The 19,629-nt window shown below is 36.7% G+C and overlaps 1 long non-coding RNA gene across 1 annotated transcript; it reads right to left on the bottom strand.

The window, feature by feature from the left end:
• Positions 1-1,518: 1,518 nt before the first annotated feature.
• Positions 1,519-6,278, bottom strand: LOC140248255 (uncharacterized). The gene is made up of 3 exons (XR_011902816.1): positions 6,200-6,278; positions 1,747-1,788; positions 1,519-1,547 (listed from the first exon to the last, which is right to left on the bottom strand). It is a non-coding gene; the product is annotated as an uncharacterized lncRNA (long non-coding RNA).
• Positions 6,279-19,629: the final 13,351 nt, after the last annotated feature.

Genomic DNA, 19,629 nt, shown 5'->3' with positions numbered 1-19,629 from the left:
GACAGGTTAAGAAGATCCATTGGTTCATGTGCATATGAGGATTTAGGCTTGTACATTGTTTTATCATGTTTTCCTTTTCAGAACAAATACCTTCTGATAAGATAATTTCTAATTCAAAAGACACAAAACTTTGTTGAAATGGACCAAAACAATTAAAAACTGCATGTTCCAAATACTTTAAGTAATCTTAAAATTGAATCTAAATTAAATAAAATTAGTACCAGAGAATATGAAGGATTCTATTGTTTTTTTAAGAGGGATATCCTTTAAAGACTCAGTAAGTAGTTAACAACTGAAAAGAAAATGGGCATATGTAGATGGGAAATTAATAAGGGATGGAGAATCATTAGGAAGAATTTTGTTTTTTTTTTTTATGATGACGGTGGGTTTTATGATGATGTTTGAGGGCCTGGTATTGGGGTTTCCCTTCCCTTTCCTTCCTTTCCTTTTTTAAATTTACCTTAAGTGAACAACCTGAAAGTTTTTCAGAGTATTGTTTTGGATAAAGAGCTTTCACAAACTTTCTAAGTAAGCAAAACCCTGACATGCAGGTAAAAATCTGGCAATGCTTTAAAAGGTGCTCACACATATCTGAGTATAATATAGTGAAGACAAAAGCACATATCAAACAGCACAGTGGGACAAGGATTTCATATTGCTATTCTTGCTGTGCACTGGGCAGGGACTTTTCATTTCACACATCATCATTCACAGTTTGCTACAGTGACTCAACACAGTCAGAACATGTCAACAAACAGCGAATGTTTCAGTGTGGCTTTCCCTTGGAAAATTAAGGACATGAGATTTTTATTTCAATTACCTTATGTAATACTGGGAAAAAAAAAAATAAAAAAATTGTGTTTTCTAGTTTGGCAACAACCAATCATAACAGAAGCCTGTTCCAAAACCTACTGTCAGCCAGGATAGAAATAGCCATTTAAGAACAGAAAAAGCATATGCAATTAGACAGGGAGATGAAAGTTGCTGGCAAGCCCACTCGTTTTCTAATACTCACTAATTCTCTCCATTTAAAAAATAGTAATAAAAAGCAATTTCTGAACTGACAGCAAAAAGTAGGTTAAATTTTGCCGTTATCACCCAGGACAATATAAGTGTTGTTTCAAGGAAAAAAACACAAACGTGTGTCAAAAGAAAACCAACACCACTAGTCAGACAAAACACAGCGTGTTTATTCTGAGGCAGAATTGTCTCCCTTTTCATTTCTAATCCATCTCAGTGGATACCTGGTATTTCAAAAAGTGCGAGTTGTTGAAACATGGAAAAATAGCACCAGATATTTTGCTGCACAAACAGCCTGCAAAAGAGAAAGGACACTACATTTTGGTCATGAAAAATGGAAAAAAGCAAAGGCTTTGAGAAAGAAACTTCTGGCAGAGTCCATACTTGTTCTAATATTTCAATTTATTTTATACTTTTTTTTTTTTTTTTTCCTTCTTCTTCTTATTGTTTTGTGACCCATTCATATTTCATCTGGCTGTAGCTGATTCCTGCAATTTTGTGGTTCTCTGTGGTATCTTGGATCAGATCTGGGAAGAGAAACACAGAACAGTGATAGCAAAAGCACCTTAACATGTAGCATATTGACAAAAAAGCACATTCTAACCATTTTCAGCTGGAAAACTGAAGCAACCTAAACACTGCAAAGCCCAAACACAAAGCAAAATTCTGCTTTGTTTGTTTGGATTTCTATAAGTCTTAAAAACAATAAAAGAAACCACAACATACCAATCTCTAGCTTGATTTAAAGCTGAACTCTCCGGAACCATTCTGGAAGAAGAAAGTGAGATTAAGACACCGAAGCACATTTAAATGATGATCTCTGCAGAGTAAATAATTCTAGGCAGATTTTTCAGATCATTATCAATGACAATTCAAAGAATATTGTTCTTAATTCTGATAACAGATTTCCTTGTAAACATTTCCCAAATCACCTAATATCTATCACCCACATCTTTCAATCACAGCATCAACAGTAATTAATATTGCAATGGCTATTAAACAAGGTATTTAGCATTTTGATGTACAACTCCTTTCCACACTGTTTTAAGTTTGAAATTATTTTGTGGAAAATCACAGCTGGTGTTCAGTTTTCGATAGTAATAATTCAATGGATTTTCTTCATGTGGTGAGGTGATCTTTCAAAGGATTTCAAATATTACTAATTAATCCATGCCCCCATGGGTAAATACTAAAACAAAAAGTTTGCACACGGTGAGCTTATACCTTTCCAGACAGACAGATGTTGTCTTAGCAAATTCAAACTCACTTCTTGATTGTGCTGCTAGATTCTAGCCAATAATCTGATTTCCCTGATCTTTAGCACAAGGAATAGTAACAGTCACTAAAATGCTGTTTAGGACTATTTGTGATTTAAAATGTACATAAATCACTCCAAAATATGCTTCCTGTTTCTTTCCATGGAAACAACAGCCAATACAAAGAGCACAACAGCAGTATTTGATACGATACGTTCTCAGCAAAAAAAACCCAACACTGTTTTTCAACATAGTCACCACCATTAGCCATGCATTTTGCCAGCCATGAACAAGAGCCTGCATGCTGCATTAGTAAAGATCTGCACCAGTGGAGGTGACCCACTGTCACTGTTTCCACTGCTGAAATGCACCACCCACTGCCTCACTGCTCTCACATCCTCTCTTTGGTCTCCAGAAACATTCAGCAAGCATCAGTGAATATCAGTGGGTGCCATTTTTCCTAATAGAGGAATTCAGTGATGCACCTTTGCTTCATACACACTTCCATGTTAGACAGTTTTGTCAGGCTGCCCCACTGCTGCCATCTGTCACACAGGAACAAAATGTAATGGAATACTGATGGAAAGGTTCAGCCTCTACTGCCATACCACCAACATCTTTGACACTGTGAGAAAGCAAAATAAAACAGGAGGCATTACTTCTGGAGCAGCCCTCTCATATTTATTGGATATCTTATATGATTAGTTGAAAAATGAAATCTAAAAAGTAATCTATTTTTTACCTTGTTAAAAAATCCTAACGCCTGCCCCCTTTCCTGCAGTCACTGCTTATCCATGAATCTGGTACCTATGTCAACACTGTCAGCTCCGACCAGCCATTTGAAAATGAAAAGCAGATCTGGAATGGGATCATTGTGAAGATACATCTAGCTGGTGAAAAGTCCAGTGGAGCACACAGCAAGACACTATTTCAGGTGAAGGAATCTGTCTTAGTAGCTTTGAACCGAGTTGTAGCTGAAATACACTGCCATTATTTCTTAATTTCACTGATTGTATAAAAATTGTATATACTGTATATATAAAAGTATCATGCAATTGGTAACCAACATTTCTAATACAGACGTATTCCCCTACCAGTATCTCCAAGCCAAAGTTTCTCTAAACTGAAAAACAAAGAAGCGCTTGTGATGCAAGGATAGTACAGTGTGCTTCTTTCTTCTTCACAGATGAATCCTATACATTTTCTCTGAAAATGCACATTTCTGTAATTCCAAAACATGCCATTTTTCACAGTCCAGAGTTCGCTTTAAGTGTTGAATATTCTTAGGTCAGTTTTTATAGAACCTTGTTCAGTGCAGCACTACAAGACTTTCCATGTATTTAAAATCTTAAGCAAGCACTCTCTGTGAAGCTCATACCAAGGAATCCCCTTCCTGTTAACAGCTGTGGGTCAATCACCAAGCAGGTGGGGGGTTATGCATGTAAATTTTGCTTGTGTAGAGGGATAGTGGGACAAACTCAGTCTTTCAATCATTCCGTTTTCTCTAGCAAGCTCAAAGATTGATTTTACATTGCCCTTCCTACAAAGGAGAGCAGTATGATCATAAGCATCGATGGGCTGATTTGATAGCACTTCTCAGAGAACTGAGAAATGAACTCATTTGAGAGAAAAAATGATTTTTCTACATCACTTATCAGCTTGTTTATTTTAAGCATGTGAAGTGGAATTGTTGTTTTATTTTACTGCTCACAAGAAAAAAATATTGGAGCCTCAATTTTATTTTTTTAAAGAAAATATCACTTGCTTCACTACTATCTGCTAAAGGTTAACAGTACATTCTGCTCCTTAAAAACACCTTGGAGATCTCAGTCTTGGAGACCTTGGTCTTTAGAGATTTGAGATGCTTCCCTTTGAAAGTCTATCCAAATAGTGATTAATTACTAGTTATTTCAGCCGTGGAAAAAACTACCTGTAACTTAATAAATGCCTGCTAGTGAAAGACATGTTTTAAAACTGGTATTCTGAGCTCACAGTTCACTTATACCACGTGCATTTTATTGCTATAATCACTTGGAAAAAATCTTTTTCATTAACTTAAAATACCCGTTTTTTCTTATAGTAAGTCCATGCTCTATTCATGGCATCCCAAATATTTTCAATTCTATGTGTTATTTTGAATTAGATAGAACAATTCAGTCTCAAATTCATCTGTTCTGTATTTCCACATTGTTGGCAGCTCTTCCTCGACAGTGTTTGTTTCTTGAGTGTTTTTCATCTTAAGAAAAATTGTGAGAATTCCACCCTCGTAGCCAGAAACACTTTGAGCACAGCTCTCTGTTTTCTAGGTTGATACAATGCTGCCATCATATGGTCCATAATGGGTACAGCGTCTGGCAAGATGGAAGTTTCTAAGCCAACACAGCTGCACTAATCATACACTCCATTGCACGGGCCTTACTATACATACCAGTGCATAACAGCTAGGTATTAATGACATCTATCATAAATCTAAAAAGCCTTAGTGTCTTAGGAGGTGGTGGTATCATTTTTTGAAGCTAAATTCACAACATAATAATTCAATTTATACTCAGTAACTTAATTTTGATAGTTAGGTAAGTTCAGGTTAATGAAGCCAGAGGGTTATAGACATTCATCCATAGTAAGAACCAGTGTGATCATATCTAACATAAATTTTCTTAAATATATTTTACCTAGTTTAGTAGACCATCTCGTTTAAGTTGCCAAAGCATTACCAACCCACAGTTACTTCAAATAGCATGTCAGTTTTTCATTATTCATCAAACAAATAAATAAAAGATTGATTCAAACTAATCAACACCAAGTGTTGCAAATGCTATTAATCCTGAATTCATAGGAGGATTCCAGCTGCAGGAAAACTAATAGGAGTCTGTAACAATGATACTTAAATCCCTCTAAAACATCAGAAAAAGTGCACTACATTAGGCTGTGGGAAATCATACAATACAGAGAAATAATGAAATATAAAGATATTCTAGAAAATCAGCTCAAGTGTCATAAACAAATATTTGCTCAAATGGATCCTATCCCCATATTTATATAAACTAATTACAAAGCACATAAAGAGATGGTGAAATATTCCTAATTTGTGCTTCATACCTGATACATTCTCCACTAAAGATACAGTTACCAGAGAAGACCTTGTGCAATCTCACAATTCAAGTAAGGAGATAATGATGCTGATAAGAAAACTTTACATTATATTCATTAATGGATAGGTGAGTTTGCTACCTATATTGCTAAATACACTTTTCAGAGAATTACATGTTCTCAACTACTCACAGAAAATTGTCTTAAAATAAAAAATAATATCTTAGTCTTAGTATCTTAAAATAAAATAGCATGCCTTCTATGAACAGCATTCTTCAGTTTTTCATTTCTTATGTCTTTCTGTGGCTGCTGCAGATGAAACTGCAGCATTACCAAAATATTATAGTAATGAATACAGAAGCTGTGTGATCTGGTTCTCCAAAATTCATCAACATTTCAGATACTTGATATTTGTTTCCTATTTCAAATTAGAAAACAGTTAAAGACTGGTTTGAAAGAGGCATTTTTCTCTGTAACCTTTGTTCCAGCAAAGCATGGTAACAGCAAAAAATACGTTTTAAAGAGTTGTTTGCTGTTTTGAATTTGAAGAAGAAACAGTCCTTAGTAATTGGTGATTTTTGAGGAAGGAATTAAGCTGCATTAAGAAAACCTAGAAAGAAAAAAAATAAAAAGGAAAACTTGTATTAAAAACAAGTGATTTTCACTTTATCAATACACCATTTGTTTGCAGTATCAATAACATTAACTTTCACACACATCACTGTCTACAAGTTAATGGAAAATGAGGATTGCCAAGCACACCTATTGGAAACTGCAGCCACGAGCGCTGTAATTGAAGATAAAGTCACAGCACTAACAAAAATTTCACTCACCTTTTCTTATCCGTCAAAAGACTTTTGTCAGCCTCAGAAACATGGACATGTGGAAGGATGGTCCTAATCTCCACCCAAGAATGAGTACAGCAAGACACTTTCAGATGTTAGCAGTTACTCTGTGCATTAGATGCCCAGGCCTACTGTCAAAGTTATTCAGAGGAGACTATGAAGGTGGCAGAGAACTGACAGTGGTTAACTACTGCTTCCACTTTCCTTGTAATTCTTGTTTTCTCCTCAAAATATTATACGCCCAACTGAGTGTTGAGTAGGGTCTGTACAGAAAATATATGTGAGCTTGCTCCAGGGTTCATGAACAAAGAAATGGCCTATTAATCACAGTTCACTCCCCCTTTTTTCTTTCCTTCTATCTTTCTTTTCTTTTCTTTTCTTTTCTTTTCTTTTCTTTTCTTTTCTTTTCTTTTCTTTTTTTTTTTTTTTTTTTTTTTTTTTTTTTTTAAATTGGATAACTTATTATGCCTATTCCTGCCTCAAACAGAACAGTGAAAATAACATTTTCTTATGTGAATAGACTGGACAGATTATAGAAGTGATTCTACTTACTGATTCTGTGAAGGCAGAAGTTCAAGACAGTTATTTGAATTGTATTATGTAGTCACTGATTTCAAAAATTGAAAGTGCACTGGTATGTGTTAAAGCAATAAGCACTATATTTAATAACTACTAAGAGCACAAAATAACTGGACTGGACTGTATTTCTGGAGGCAGGTGAAACTGGAAGAAACTGATGATATACTACCCTAAAGCACCTCCTAAGCTTGCCCCTTACTTCCTTTTTCTAAAACAAGTGTATACCAAATGTACCAGCAAATCTAAAGAACGTAACTTTACAGGCTGCCCAGGGATGTTGTGGATGCCCCATCCCTGGAGGTGTTCAAGGCCAGGTTGGATGGGGCCCTGGGCAACCTGATCTAGTAAACGTGGAAGTTTGGTGGCACCACCAGGAGCTTCATGATCCTTGAGGTCCCTTCCAACCCGGGTCATTCTGTGATTCTGTGATTAAAGCAAGCAAAAAATCGTTCAGCCTCACCTACACCTGTGCTCCCATGATTTGGCCCCAAAAATGCAGACACATTCACATCATTCTGTTGCTCAGTGCTACATCTTTACATAATGTGGGTCTATATACCAAACACCCTGTATTACAAGTGTGGCCTGGAATAGTGAGACAGGGAATAATTTTCCTCAGTCTAGCACCAACTGTTCTTTTATCAGATAAGCCTGGCCAGCAGGTACACTGATAAGTGACCCAGGCCAGGCTCCATTCCTGTCTTCCTACTGTGAGGAGAGATAGTAGATACATTTTATTGTAGTTATTCTGTACATTCTAGCCTTTAATTGCTGCAAAGATGTTTAGAAGATCTCACTCTTTCCCACCTTATTCCTCTTTCTCACTCTTTCTCTTACAAATATACTCTGATCCATTTCCACTTGTCTTGAAACACTCTTATATGTTGGCAGCTTGTTACAGTAACAGCTAATAAAATAATTACTATGTTTTAAACTACCAGAGTTTGGTCATTACCACTATGATTTTTTTATCATTTTGACTTATGGAACTTCATTGTGTGGGTTAATAAATTTATTTCCATCTGTAACTGAAGACTTGGAAAACTGTACTTATGTGAATGCACTAACCTTGGAAAAAAAGATAAGAAAAAAACATCTTTAGCTTTTCTTTCCTGTTATGATGGAAAACAGACTATACAGATAAATGATTCACGTTAATTTATGAAACTACTTTAACTACCCTTCTTTATTTGTACGTGCTTCAACTCATGCAGTTTTCATGTAAGCTGCTCTCCCCAAGTACCACAGCATTACTCACAGAGGCTGCTGCATTCTTACATCGTCTCATCTTTATTCTCTCTGTCACTGTTATCTTTTTTTTTTTTTTTTTTTTTTTGTAAGACTAGGATACCCATAGTGTTAAAAGCTGCTAAGCAAGGATATGTGGGTGTGTGTGGGTGTGTGCGGGTGTGTTTCAAGTAAATGCTCTTTCCAAGGTTCAGTTCTGTAGTTTAAAGTGAATTCATATCTATACTTACACAATATAGCAAGTCTTCATTAGTTTTTAATTGTCTTTGCTGAGCATGTCTACCACTTCTATTCTAGAGGAGTTAGGATTCTTGTCGATTGAGGGAAATTGCAATATTCAGATTCTTTGGCTCCATCTAGCACTGTAAGCAAAGAAAGCAACATTTCTGCTTTGGCATACTATGGCATCCACTAACCCAGCAGAGAAATTCTTCTGCACTGTCTCTGGTTTAATGCAACACAATGAACACACAGACCCTCTGCCTTTAACCACTGTTTTGTTGGTTGTTTTTTTTTTTTCGGAAGCCTTTGAAATAATAACTGATGGCAAACAGCACAGCTGTGAATTCCACATTTTAAGAGGAAGCTTCACATACCTCTGAAGAGTTCTGTATAAGAACACTGGCACCTGTACAGAAATGCAGCTTATGTTCCTGAAAATATCCTGACTGTTAGTTATACAGTAAATGGAAACATTGCATTAGAATATATTTAGAGAATAATTCGATCCAAGAGATCTATTTTTTCACATCCAAGAATTGGCAGAAACAGAACACTGAGTAAATATTGCATTTCTTTCCCTCTCAACATTGTGGAATACTTCTGCTGTCAGGAACAGCCTTTACTTTGAGAAATTCTTATGGGAATGACAATTGTTTCCACTTTTCTGGGTATTCAAGGTAAATTTTAAGTATCGTTTTTGTGTTCCTGCCTTTCAGAACTTGTTCTACAGTCACCAGATGTTGACAACGGTAACATGATCTTGTTGAGTTTATGAGATACTTAGAAAATGGTTGCAAGTGTGAGCATTTAAAAGTCTTGACTGTTACTACAGAGATCATGCAAACCAAATTTGTTTCAAATATATATTTTGGGCAGGCCCTGCCGTGGAGCTCATCATCCGCATTAATTTATGCAACAACGAGCCAGCCTCTTTCATTGATAAAGATTATGTATGTTTTAGTATCCATAAAACTTCAGCAATCTTAAGCTTCCAATAAATACCAGTGTCAATTTATAAACCACAGCTTCCATTTACCAGAGAAGGAGATACATCACCCTTCAGCTGCTGATGCTGAAAACATCAAAAAAGGCTTTTATTCCCCTTACAGTGCAGAAGTGTCTCTCAATATCATTGTTTAAGAACTGAGTTGAAAGCTTTTTCATCTGGCCTGCTCCAATAAGAAAGAGAAAAAATAAGGAATTTTATGGAAGTATTAGCTAGAGACAAAAAAGTTATTTCTTGCTAAAATCGTAACATAAATTTATCTCAAGCTCAATGTCCTAATCAGAATTCAGTTAGGAAGAGTGAGAAGTTTAACCATACTTTCATTTTCTAGTGTCTAATTATGATCACATCTTGTTTTGTCCATAAATTTAATTAAACACAGCTCATGTAAGGTAACACAAGTTCTTGAAATTTAAAAAATTAAAATTTAAAAATCTAACGCCTACATATGATATGATGCTTTTATGATATCCTCTGGAGCTTCTCTTTGCTAGGATGCTCCTAGCAAGGAGTATGTGCCCCAGGCAGTGGCAGCATGAATCAAGAAGTCAGATACAAAATGGTGTAACACCAGAGTAAAAGGCTTAGAATTAGAGAATTTTGGTTTCATATCAGTACTTTCATATCCTAACCATGTCATTGTTCCTTCAGACAAACTCCACATGTCTATTTCTCACCAACTTACATCATCATTAGCCACAGATGCAGCTTTCTTCAGAGTTGGATAAGGCTGCTCATAGATGGATAGATAAGGCTTCTCAGAGACTGCTCCAACCTCTTTGAATAGCACTGAGCTCCCAGTCACCCTGGGCAAATCATTTTAGTGCTTAATCTTGATTAACATGAAGAAATTTGAGATTAAACCAGACAGAACTTCCCTTGATGTAACTTGTGCACATTCTTCATCCCATTGCTGTGTACCTGGGAGAAAAGTCTGGATCCACCTTCTCTAAAACTCCCCAAAAGTTCATGTAGGTATCACTAAGATCTTATCTTACTTGTCTTTCCTCCAGCATGAACAGCTTCTGCTTCTGTCATGTGCTCCAGCTCTCTGACCATCAGAATGGACTTCTTTTCTTTTAGTTTGTCAATATGCCCCTACACTTGTGATGTTCAAAATGGGCTATACTGTAAATAAAGCTTCATAAGACATAGAATCATAGCGCATCCCAGGTTGGAAGGGAGCTGCAAGGATCATCAGGGCCACTTCCCAGCTCCACACAGAACTACTCAAAATAGAAGCCCTGTGACTGAGAGTGTTGTCCAAACTATCCTCACAGCCTTCCTTTGGACTCTCTCTAATAGTTTTAGATCCCTCTAATATTGCAGAATCCATGTTCAGTCATTATTAAACAAATCTACTTGTACCTAAAAAGGAGGAAAAACATAAAATCATTTCTAAAAGCTTAGTAACCATAAACACTGTTAAATAAAAAGAGCTGTGAGTCTTTGTAAAACCCATGTGTTCATAGCTGTTTGTGACTCAGCAAGAGCTTGGGCTGGATGATCTCCTTAGACAATTCGAAGTTATCCCAGCCTATGAGCTTCTGAACCTGTATTTGATATGATGGTGGATACTCAATTGTTTGCTTTTTCCTTTTAACAAAAGGCCCATAAGTCCTTTTGCTCTTTTCTGATATCAGAGCATATTTTTGTCCTTTGCTAAGCTAATTCATTTCCAAACTTTGGTTTATGGTGAAATTGTTGATTTTACACACTAGATAAAAGTTCATCCCCACTCAAAACCCTGCTCACTCGCTCACTCAAAATGAAGAAGAATATAAAAAAAAAAAAAATCCCTGCACAAAGCCACAGCAAATTTCTCTATAGAATCCTATTTACTTTAATAACAGGATCATCTTGTCCTGTTGCTGTTCTCTGGATGACAGAAATTACTTCATTTCCCACAGTTCTGTGAATGACAGTCATGCCTGTGCCCACACTGTTTGAACAGGGACCGTGTCTGTGCCTCCTGTCATTTTTTGAATGAAGCCTGTATTTGTGCTTCGCATTGTTCTCAGACTGGTCAGCACATCCACACTTGCTCTCTGGGCTTTCTACATGCCTGGACCTTTTGAAACTTTGTGGAGAACCCACCTTCTTAGGCTCCTCCTTGCCATTTGCTAGAGGAAAAGAATGATTTGGTCCCCCTGCAATTTACTTGATGGTGGGCTTTCCTGTGTATCCTGTCAATATCAGGATAACAAACATCCTGGTGCCACACTGCTCAGTCTCTGACTTGCCTAGGAAACACCAGAAGATTGTCAAGAGCACCCACTATAGGTCTGTTTAGTAGGATGATTATGATAAATCCTATTTTGCCATTGATGAGCCAATGTATACAGAAGAAGTGTCATGAAAAAGAGAACCTCTGATAGCTTTTCAAGCAAATAGAAGGGAAGATGTCATTTGTTTGCTCAGAATGCAGATACATCAAAGTGCAAAAGGTTTTCAAAACACCTGACCCACCTGATGAGTATCTGGTAGAAGAGGATGCACATTTTTGTTCCTCATCTTCATTTCCACTCAGCACAGGGTCTGCAAGGAACAAGGGGAGAGCAGCACCAGGGGAATAGCGGGTTGGTATTTTGTTATTAGTGAGATGGTTAGTGATATTGAGATAGATAGCTTATACTGAGAAAGTTGGTAATGTGATAGTTATAGAAAACTAGCCCAGCAGAAGATAGACTAGAGAGCATAGGCTTATATAGTTAATATACTGCAGTCTAGTGATGTTTAATTGGCAAAGTGTTACGTAAATAAATTGTTCAAATAATAAATATTTCCCAGTTGTCTTGTGTTTGTTTGTTTATTTGTTTGCAGTCCTAGAATCACTTTAGATTTCACTGGCCAAAGTTGTTGCAACAGATCCATGATCAATTTAAGCACTTCTCACAACAAGCTCTAATTTGTAAGAATCAAAGGTCCTTCCTGTGTTTTAGCACTTTCCCAAATTTGCTTCAAGTCATAGAGAAGCAAATTAGACAAACTGTCTCTCTCTTTGGCTAGTCAGATCCCTGTTTAGTCCACAGCAGAATTCAGCAGCAGGTTACTTGATGGGAGAATACAGGGCACTTCTGGCTCAGGAATACACTCCCAAGACTAAGGGAAGCACTGACAGAATGGCTTCGTTTTCTCCACATGCATTGGAGCATGTGTTAAGACAAAAGGCTGTTAGTGATTTAGTCATACAAAACATATTGTATAAAGTTGAGACAAGCTAGAGTCTAGCCCTGACAAGGCTATGAATTGTGAAATCTATGGCAATCTTTTTTTGTTTTATACATTTTTACATATTATATTCTATATTTATATTTTATCTTACTCAAACAAGACATTAGAAAAAAATTCTTTATCCTGATCGGGTTCAAATGGTGAAACAGGAATCCTAGAGAGGTAATTGATAACATGTGCCTGCCAGTGTTGAAGGGGCATTTGGATAATAACTTTTGGTTAGTCCTGAAGTGGTCAAGTGGTTGGGTTAGATAATCTTTGCAGGACCCTTCCAACTGAAGCATTTTAACATTAATCTCAGTGTGCAGAGACAGAAGAAGATCAGATAATTACAGTAAGAGGGAAGCAAAAACTCAGGATAAATCCCACTTCCCTGTGTAGACCAGTTAGTTACAATTAAGATATCAACATCAAAGAGAGCAAGCAAGGAAAAAGAAAGGAGAAAAAAAATATAAAAACAGCAATAACTTATAGAAATAACACTGTAGCTCTCAGCTGGGAGAGTTTACTCCTATATGAAATTACATGAAAAAGAATTAAGAGAATGAAAGAACAAAAGTCTGAAAGGATGAAAAATACAAAAATATTACTCAAATTTCTGATGAAAAGCTCTTATAAAACAGAAACTGAGAAGGCAGTCTTAAAACAAGTGAAAAGATGTCCTGATAACACTTTACAAAGGAGAAGTGGAAGTCTGTATGGCTATATTTAGCTTAGTACCTCTGGCAAGTGCTACAGCAAACTACATATATATTCATAGCTGCATGATGGGAGGTTGTCTACAGAGGCAGAAAACAAGGTGGATGTGGGGGAAGGAGGGGTGAAGGAGGAATCAAATAATGGAAGAAAAATGTGCTACCAGAGAAAGTGCTACCAAAGCTTACAGGAAGAATCTGTGAGTGTTCCAGCTTAGGTCTATTAAGACTAGAAAAGGATACTTTTCCATGAATGGAGCTGGAATCAAAAAGTACAGTAAAACTTAGACGTAGATTAGATTTGAGTAAATCCAGGAGCTGCTGCCAAAAGATGACTGGCTTACAAAGGGGCACTGAATGGTACAGAGAAACTGCTTCAAACCTTAGTGAAATCTGGCAAGGGAAGATTAAATGTTAAGAAAGGGAAAATTGCTGTGTAAATCTTTATGGCTTTTGCCTTTCCCTTTGCATGCTGTACATTTGGGTAAATGAATAAATAATGCTTTATTTTGAAGAAGCTGTATTTGACTCCTTTGAGTCAGCCACTATCACAAGCTCTCAGACTAAAAGGGCCCACAGGTGACAAATGAAGCTGAACCTGTACTGTGCTTGCTGTAGAAGTGGGTCTCAAGGGATGCAGATGTCAGGGGGCTGACTCAAAGAGATGGATTCTTACACTGGGAAAAACAATGTCCAAAGTATCACTCACCTCTCAGATCCCCAGAGGTACCTTGGACCTGCAGAGCCACAATCAGGCTTATTTTTAGTGCCCCCGTAAGAAGGCTCTCTGGTCAAACCCATCAGATGTAGGCTCAGCAATCCATGAGGAAACACCCTTTTTCAAATTTTTATGGTCACAGTGTGCGTACCCTGAGTTTGCCTTTAGAAATATACACCCCGTAAGGAATTTTCCACTCGTTATCCTCAGACAGGGCACTATCTATAGAGGTTAATGAGCAAGAGGGAACTGTGCCTAACCAGTATCCTGCCTTGCCAGGAAAACTGTACAAGGCAATGGCACCAGCATAACATTGCTCTGGAAAGCAGAAAATTCAAGTGGAAAAGTAATCCAAATTCATGTTGTTACACTCAGGTTCCAAAAAGTCTATCTAAAACCCTTCCCTTTCTTAGTACTACTGAAAGAAAACAGCTACAGAAAGCTGGCTTTGGTGAGGGATCCAGCTGCTGGCTTAAACATAATCTCAATAAAAGATAAAGAAAGTGTAGCAGGTTCCAAAGGAAGAAATCTGATAAAATTAAAGTGTAATAGACACTTCAAACTGTGTGATCTGACCTAATAAGTTATTAATAGGGAACCATTACTCCTCATGCATTTTTTATGAGGAAGGCATTGCCTTTTTGTCAAGATTAGTGGATTATAAAATATTTGTGCTACACAATATAAATGACCCTACCTATTAATAAGTCTCTGGAAAGATATGCTTAAATTGAATTACATTAAGAAGAAAAGTGTCAACTGAAAATTAGGTATAATTAATGGGAACACATAAATAAACCGGAGATAGAGGGAAAAGGACATTCTCGCCATTGATCATTTTGAAGATTAATTGCTGATATGCTCTAATGACATACCAACTATTACTGTTTTTATAAGGACCATTTCACAGAAGATGAAATCCTTGTAACTATGAACATGGACTGCTATTTATTGTCGCAAGATAATTACACCGATCACATACCTCTAATTAGTCAGTATAATTTTGAAGGCTAAAAGATACAGCTTAAAATGTAATATACAACAAAGGCTCATTTAATTCTTCTAGTAAAATAGTTGGATTATTCATTTATTTATTTCACTGAAATGCAAATTCTCAGCATTCCCTGCCAGTTTACAGTACAGTGACCTGTGACAAACCGAATTTGAGGAGGTGGGCAACATTGATGTTAATTTTCCGAAGTTTGGAGCTAGAGATCTACCTAGAACACTGATACCCCAGAGATGCAGGAATTTATTTTTCACATCTCATTCACATAATGTACAGAGTGAATAGAGTTAGGCAGTGAACAAATCCTCCAGTCTTCTCCTTTTGCCAGCATATATAAGGTTTCCTTTGATATCACAGCACTGCCTAAAATGTGTTCAGATACATTCTGGTTTACACAGACGTTCAGAAATTTCAAAGGCTTTCACTATAAAACAGGAAGGTAAATAGGAAGCTTTATTGCTGAGTATTTTAAACAATATCTTAGAGATAATAAAAGGGATTTTTTTTCACTTAATATTCAAAATAATACACACACACACACACACACAAAAAAAATAAAATAAAAAAAAAAAAATAAAATAAAATACACCTTTTGTTAGGCAGAATAAAAGAGGATCCATTCATGAGAAATAATCCACCTGAAACAGAACACCTTACTCTAAACCCTAAAAACCTTATCTACTCTTTGACACTGTTGTAACAAACACTCCCAAAGTACTGTGCCAACATTGCTCATGTGTTCAGTGGATTTTAATTAGAGTTCTGAGAGCTTGGGAAAACTGGCCAAGCAAGCAAGCAAGCTTGCTCTTTTCAAACAGCAGCACAAGTGATCCTTTTACCCACCTCCCAGTCACAGTATATGTTTAATTAAAACTGGTGTAAATAGCAAAGACAGAAAAGTCTCCTTCCCACAAATTAGTGAGGAATACATGATTAAGAAAGTACTCAGCAAGATGAAGAAAGAAATCCATGCTATTCCTTAGTTCCTCTGAACTGAATATCTGTGGATCTTGGGGATCCAACTGAATGGATCTTGAGGATCCATTCCTCAGGAACAGTGTGAATGGCCTTAACTTATTAGCCTCTAAAGGCATTAGAAAAAGCAGAGATATTTAAGTATGAATAGCATCAGGAAAACTACAGCAGACAAGGGCACAGAAAAAGATAAAGAGAAAATTCTGCCTTTGGAGTTGCAGATATTTGTCAGATAATACTTACTGATCTAATTTAGTACAAGAGAATATCTAGTTATCCACCATATTTACTAAAGCAAATTAGTTCTGCAATCTGTCTTGCCAGCTGAGTTAGGAGAACCACATCTTGAAGGCAAAGCAAGTAGCCCATGGACTTGTGGATTTGCTACCTGCACTTACTCCCTCTTTACTCTTGGATCTACCTGAGCTGTGGGAATAAAATCCACAACAAGTAGTGAAGAAGAGAAAAGATCCAGCCACAGGCAAATGCAGGAAACAAGTGGAAAAAAAACCTTGGATTTGTTGCGTTCTGATCACTTTGGTCAGGAAATTCAATCTCATTTGGGAGAGAGGTAAGATAAACTGGTTCACAGGATAGAAAACACAACAATGAATAGAAGGAGTATGAGAGACAGATGAAAAATAAAAGCAAAGTAAGGGGGAAAAAAAAAAAAAAAAGGTGTTGGAGAAGAAGGTCTCTGAATCTGAGGAGCCATTAACAGTACTGTCTAAAATTGTCATATTTCTTGTGAAAGTAGAAAAAAGGAAAAGTTGATGTATCCAGGATATAGACCACATTCATTTTTGACAGATGTAGCTATCTATACAATGACAAAAATAAGTGTTCCAGAGAAAAGAATAAATAACAAAACAAATTATGGAAGATCCTGCAAGTTTATGAGATACTTTCAGAGACTCTTTAACTAGTTTTCCTGATGCTTCCTCCTGCTAACTCAGACTACAGTAAAGTTCTGAGAGTTTGGGTCAGCATAGTTACTAAAGAACATTTCCAATTTCTCTAGAAGTTCAACAGATGTTGAATACTGGTGTAGAAGAGGAGAGCAGGGGAGAGGGAGAGGGAGCAAGGGAGGGAAGGGAAGGAGAAGGAAGGAGAGGAGAGGAGAGGAGAGGAGAGGAGAGGAGAGGAGAGGAGAGGAGAGGAGAGGAGAGGAGAGGAGAGGAGAGGAGAGGAGAGGAGAGGAGAGGAGAGGAGAGGAGAGGAGAGGAGAGGAGAGGAGAGGAGAGGAGAGGAGAGGAGAGGAGAGGAGAGGAGAGGAGAGGAGAGGAGAGGAGACTTAATGCAGAATATCAAGAATTCTCTCTTCTTCAGAGTCCAATGTAATAATAAAATAAAATAAAATAAAATAAAATAAAATAAAATAAAATAAAATAAAATAAAATAAAATAAAATAAAATAAAATAAAATAAAATAAAATAAATAACACGTTGCAGGGAGAGGTATGTTAAAGCTTGAGGGGAAGTCCATCACTTGCAACTTGTATGCCTACTAGAGAAAAAATAACAACCAGCATAGGAAGCAAATATTTCTAGTCATTTTTTTTTGTATTAGCACATGAAAGATTACTCATGCTACAGCGTTTGGGTTTACTACTATTTATTCCTTTTTTTCTCATGCTTATTGATATAGGTCCATATTTGCAACATCTGTACTTTGTATGGAAGCTTTATAGAAACATTAATTTGGATTTCTGAGATAATCAACATCTATTTTTTGCACTTGAAGGAAAGCTGTTTGTTATTCGTGCTTTCAGCTACAAGTATGTTTCTTTTTACTCTTACAGATTTAAAGTACCTGTCAATATTTCCACAGTGTTTGTACTTCTCTCTGCTGTCAAGGTCTCCTGTCCTCATGATGCCACCAGCTCCCCTCCTCCAGAATCTCAGACTCAGCAGCATTGAGAACAAAGACTCACAGTTGCAAGCATTGCCTTCCGGAAGAAATAGCATAAGGAAGGGAGATTGCTCTAGACTACGTTGGCCTCGTAAACCACATGATGCATTCAGAGAATTAAATTTTCAACAAGTCATTTACTGATAGCTACTCTATGAATACTACTCTACCAGCTTAAGTTTCTTGTGGTTCCACAGGCATTTATAGGACAAGACACTGTTACGGAAAGATGCTACCTGGAAGCATTTCTGTTTGTCTCTGCCTGCCAAAGTTTTTTTCGAATCAAATAAGGGCAGAGTTAACAAAAACAAAAATAGAAATAAAACAAAAATTTAATATATGTGACCTTTATTCTCAGTGGCAATTATGGAATAGCAACAGTCCCTATTGGGGAAGAAGGTAGGGGTGGTGATTAACACAAGTGCATTCACTATTGATGGGCAGGAGGTGTAAATGAAACTGCAGCAGCTCAGTGCTGCAGGATTTTAAAGTACATTTGTCACTGACTAGCTTTTTTGAGATCGTTATCATTTCTCTAAAGTGAATACTCTTCAGAGGAACATTTCTTGCAAAGGAATATGTTTACCATGCAAGTATAATAAGGTGGTAAATGTTCCACCAGGAGGTAATATCATTATCATTTTCCTTTCCGGAGATATCAAGTTTTACTTTTTCCTACCTTTATTTTCCTCAGGGGTTGGAAAACAGCAACAAAAGTAGTTGTAAATAATCACAAAAAGAGCAGAGGTCCCAGCTCATTGGAGTTTTTAGATCATTGCCATTTTAGCTACATCTATGTTCTCATTCAGATATAGCTCAAATATTTCTCATGTTTTCTCATTTTTATTCTAGCACAGATAAGTTAATTTTATCATCCAGACCCTAATTTTAGGTTTTTGTTTTTTTGTTTTTCTTTAATGTCTATCATATAATCAAGACACATTTGTGCACAGAACTTTCGTGTGTGTGTGTGTGTTTATGTGTCTCAAATTGGGTTAATCATTACTTTGTGAAACTTGGTACCAAGTCTCAATGTTCTGGTAATATGAGCCAATGTAATGAGCTTTTGTGTTTACAGCTAATCACTAAATTTTCTTTCCATTCCTGAGACCCCAGGCAAAAGCAACACTGAGCCAGCAGTACAGGCTCTATGACAGGAAGCCATTTACCTAGCTCGTGGGGATCTTTTGTTTGGTTTATTAAACACAGAGAAGAATATCTTCTCATACTAAATTATGCTATTTTCTCTTACTCCTTCCAAGTGTTTTTCTGCATTTGTTCTGCACCTGTATCTTCTATGATTGTAATTCCTCCATGTTATATTCAAAATTTTAGGAGAGTTGAAGTAGCTTCTTTTGCAGAAGCCTACTTCAAACATCAGTATCATTTTTTGTTGTTGTTTTTGTTTTCTTTTATTGGTTTGGGGACTTGGGTAGCCAGAAGAATCAAACAAGTCGCCAGGAGTTCAGACAAATTTAGGGAAACTACCAACTAGATTGAGATATATACGTTGTATAAGGAGACTTTGTGGGAAGGACAGAACAAAGACAGGGTAAGATAACTTCATTTGGAACGCCAGTTGTAATTAAAACCAGGAAGATTACATCACTTTGTATCGTTTGCTGAGTGTAAGAAATTGCTAAGTATCAATTTTAAAAGTTACAGATTACTATGATCTACGGAATAATCCTTCGAAGTTACCCAAATAAACCACATGAAACAAGATTTGGCAGAGTGCTACAAAGAATATCTCTGTTGAATCATCCTAAAGTGTTTTCCATGATTCCTAGGTGAAACTGAAGGATTATCCTCTATTTTCAA

Source organism: Excalfactoria chinensis, chromosome 2 (genome assembly GCF_039878825.1).
Source record: "Excalfactoria chinensis isolate bCotChi1 chromosome 2, bCotChi1.hap2, whole genome shotgun sequence".
Classification (NCBI taxonomy): domain Eukaryota; kingdom Metazoa; phylum Chordata; class Aves; order Galliformes; family Phasianidae; genus Excalfactoria; species Excalfactoria chinensis.
This window is presented reverse-complemented; position numbering and strand designations above follow the sequence as displayed.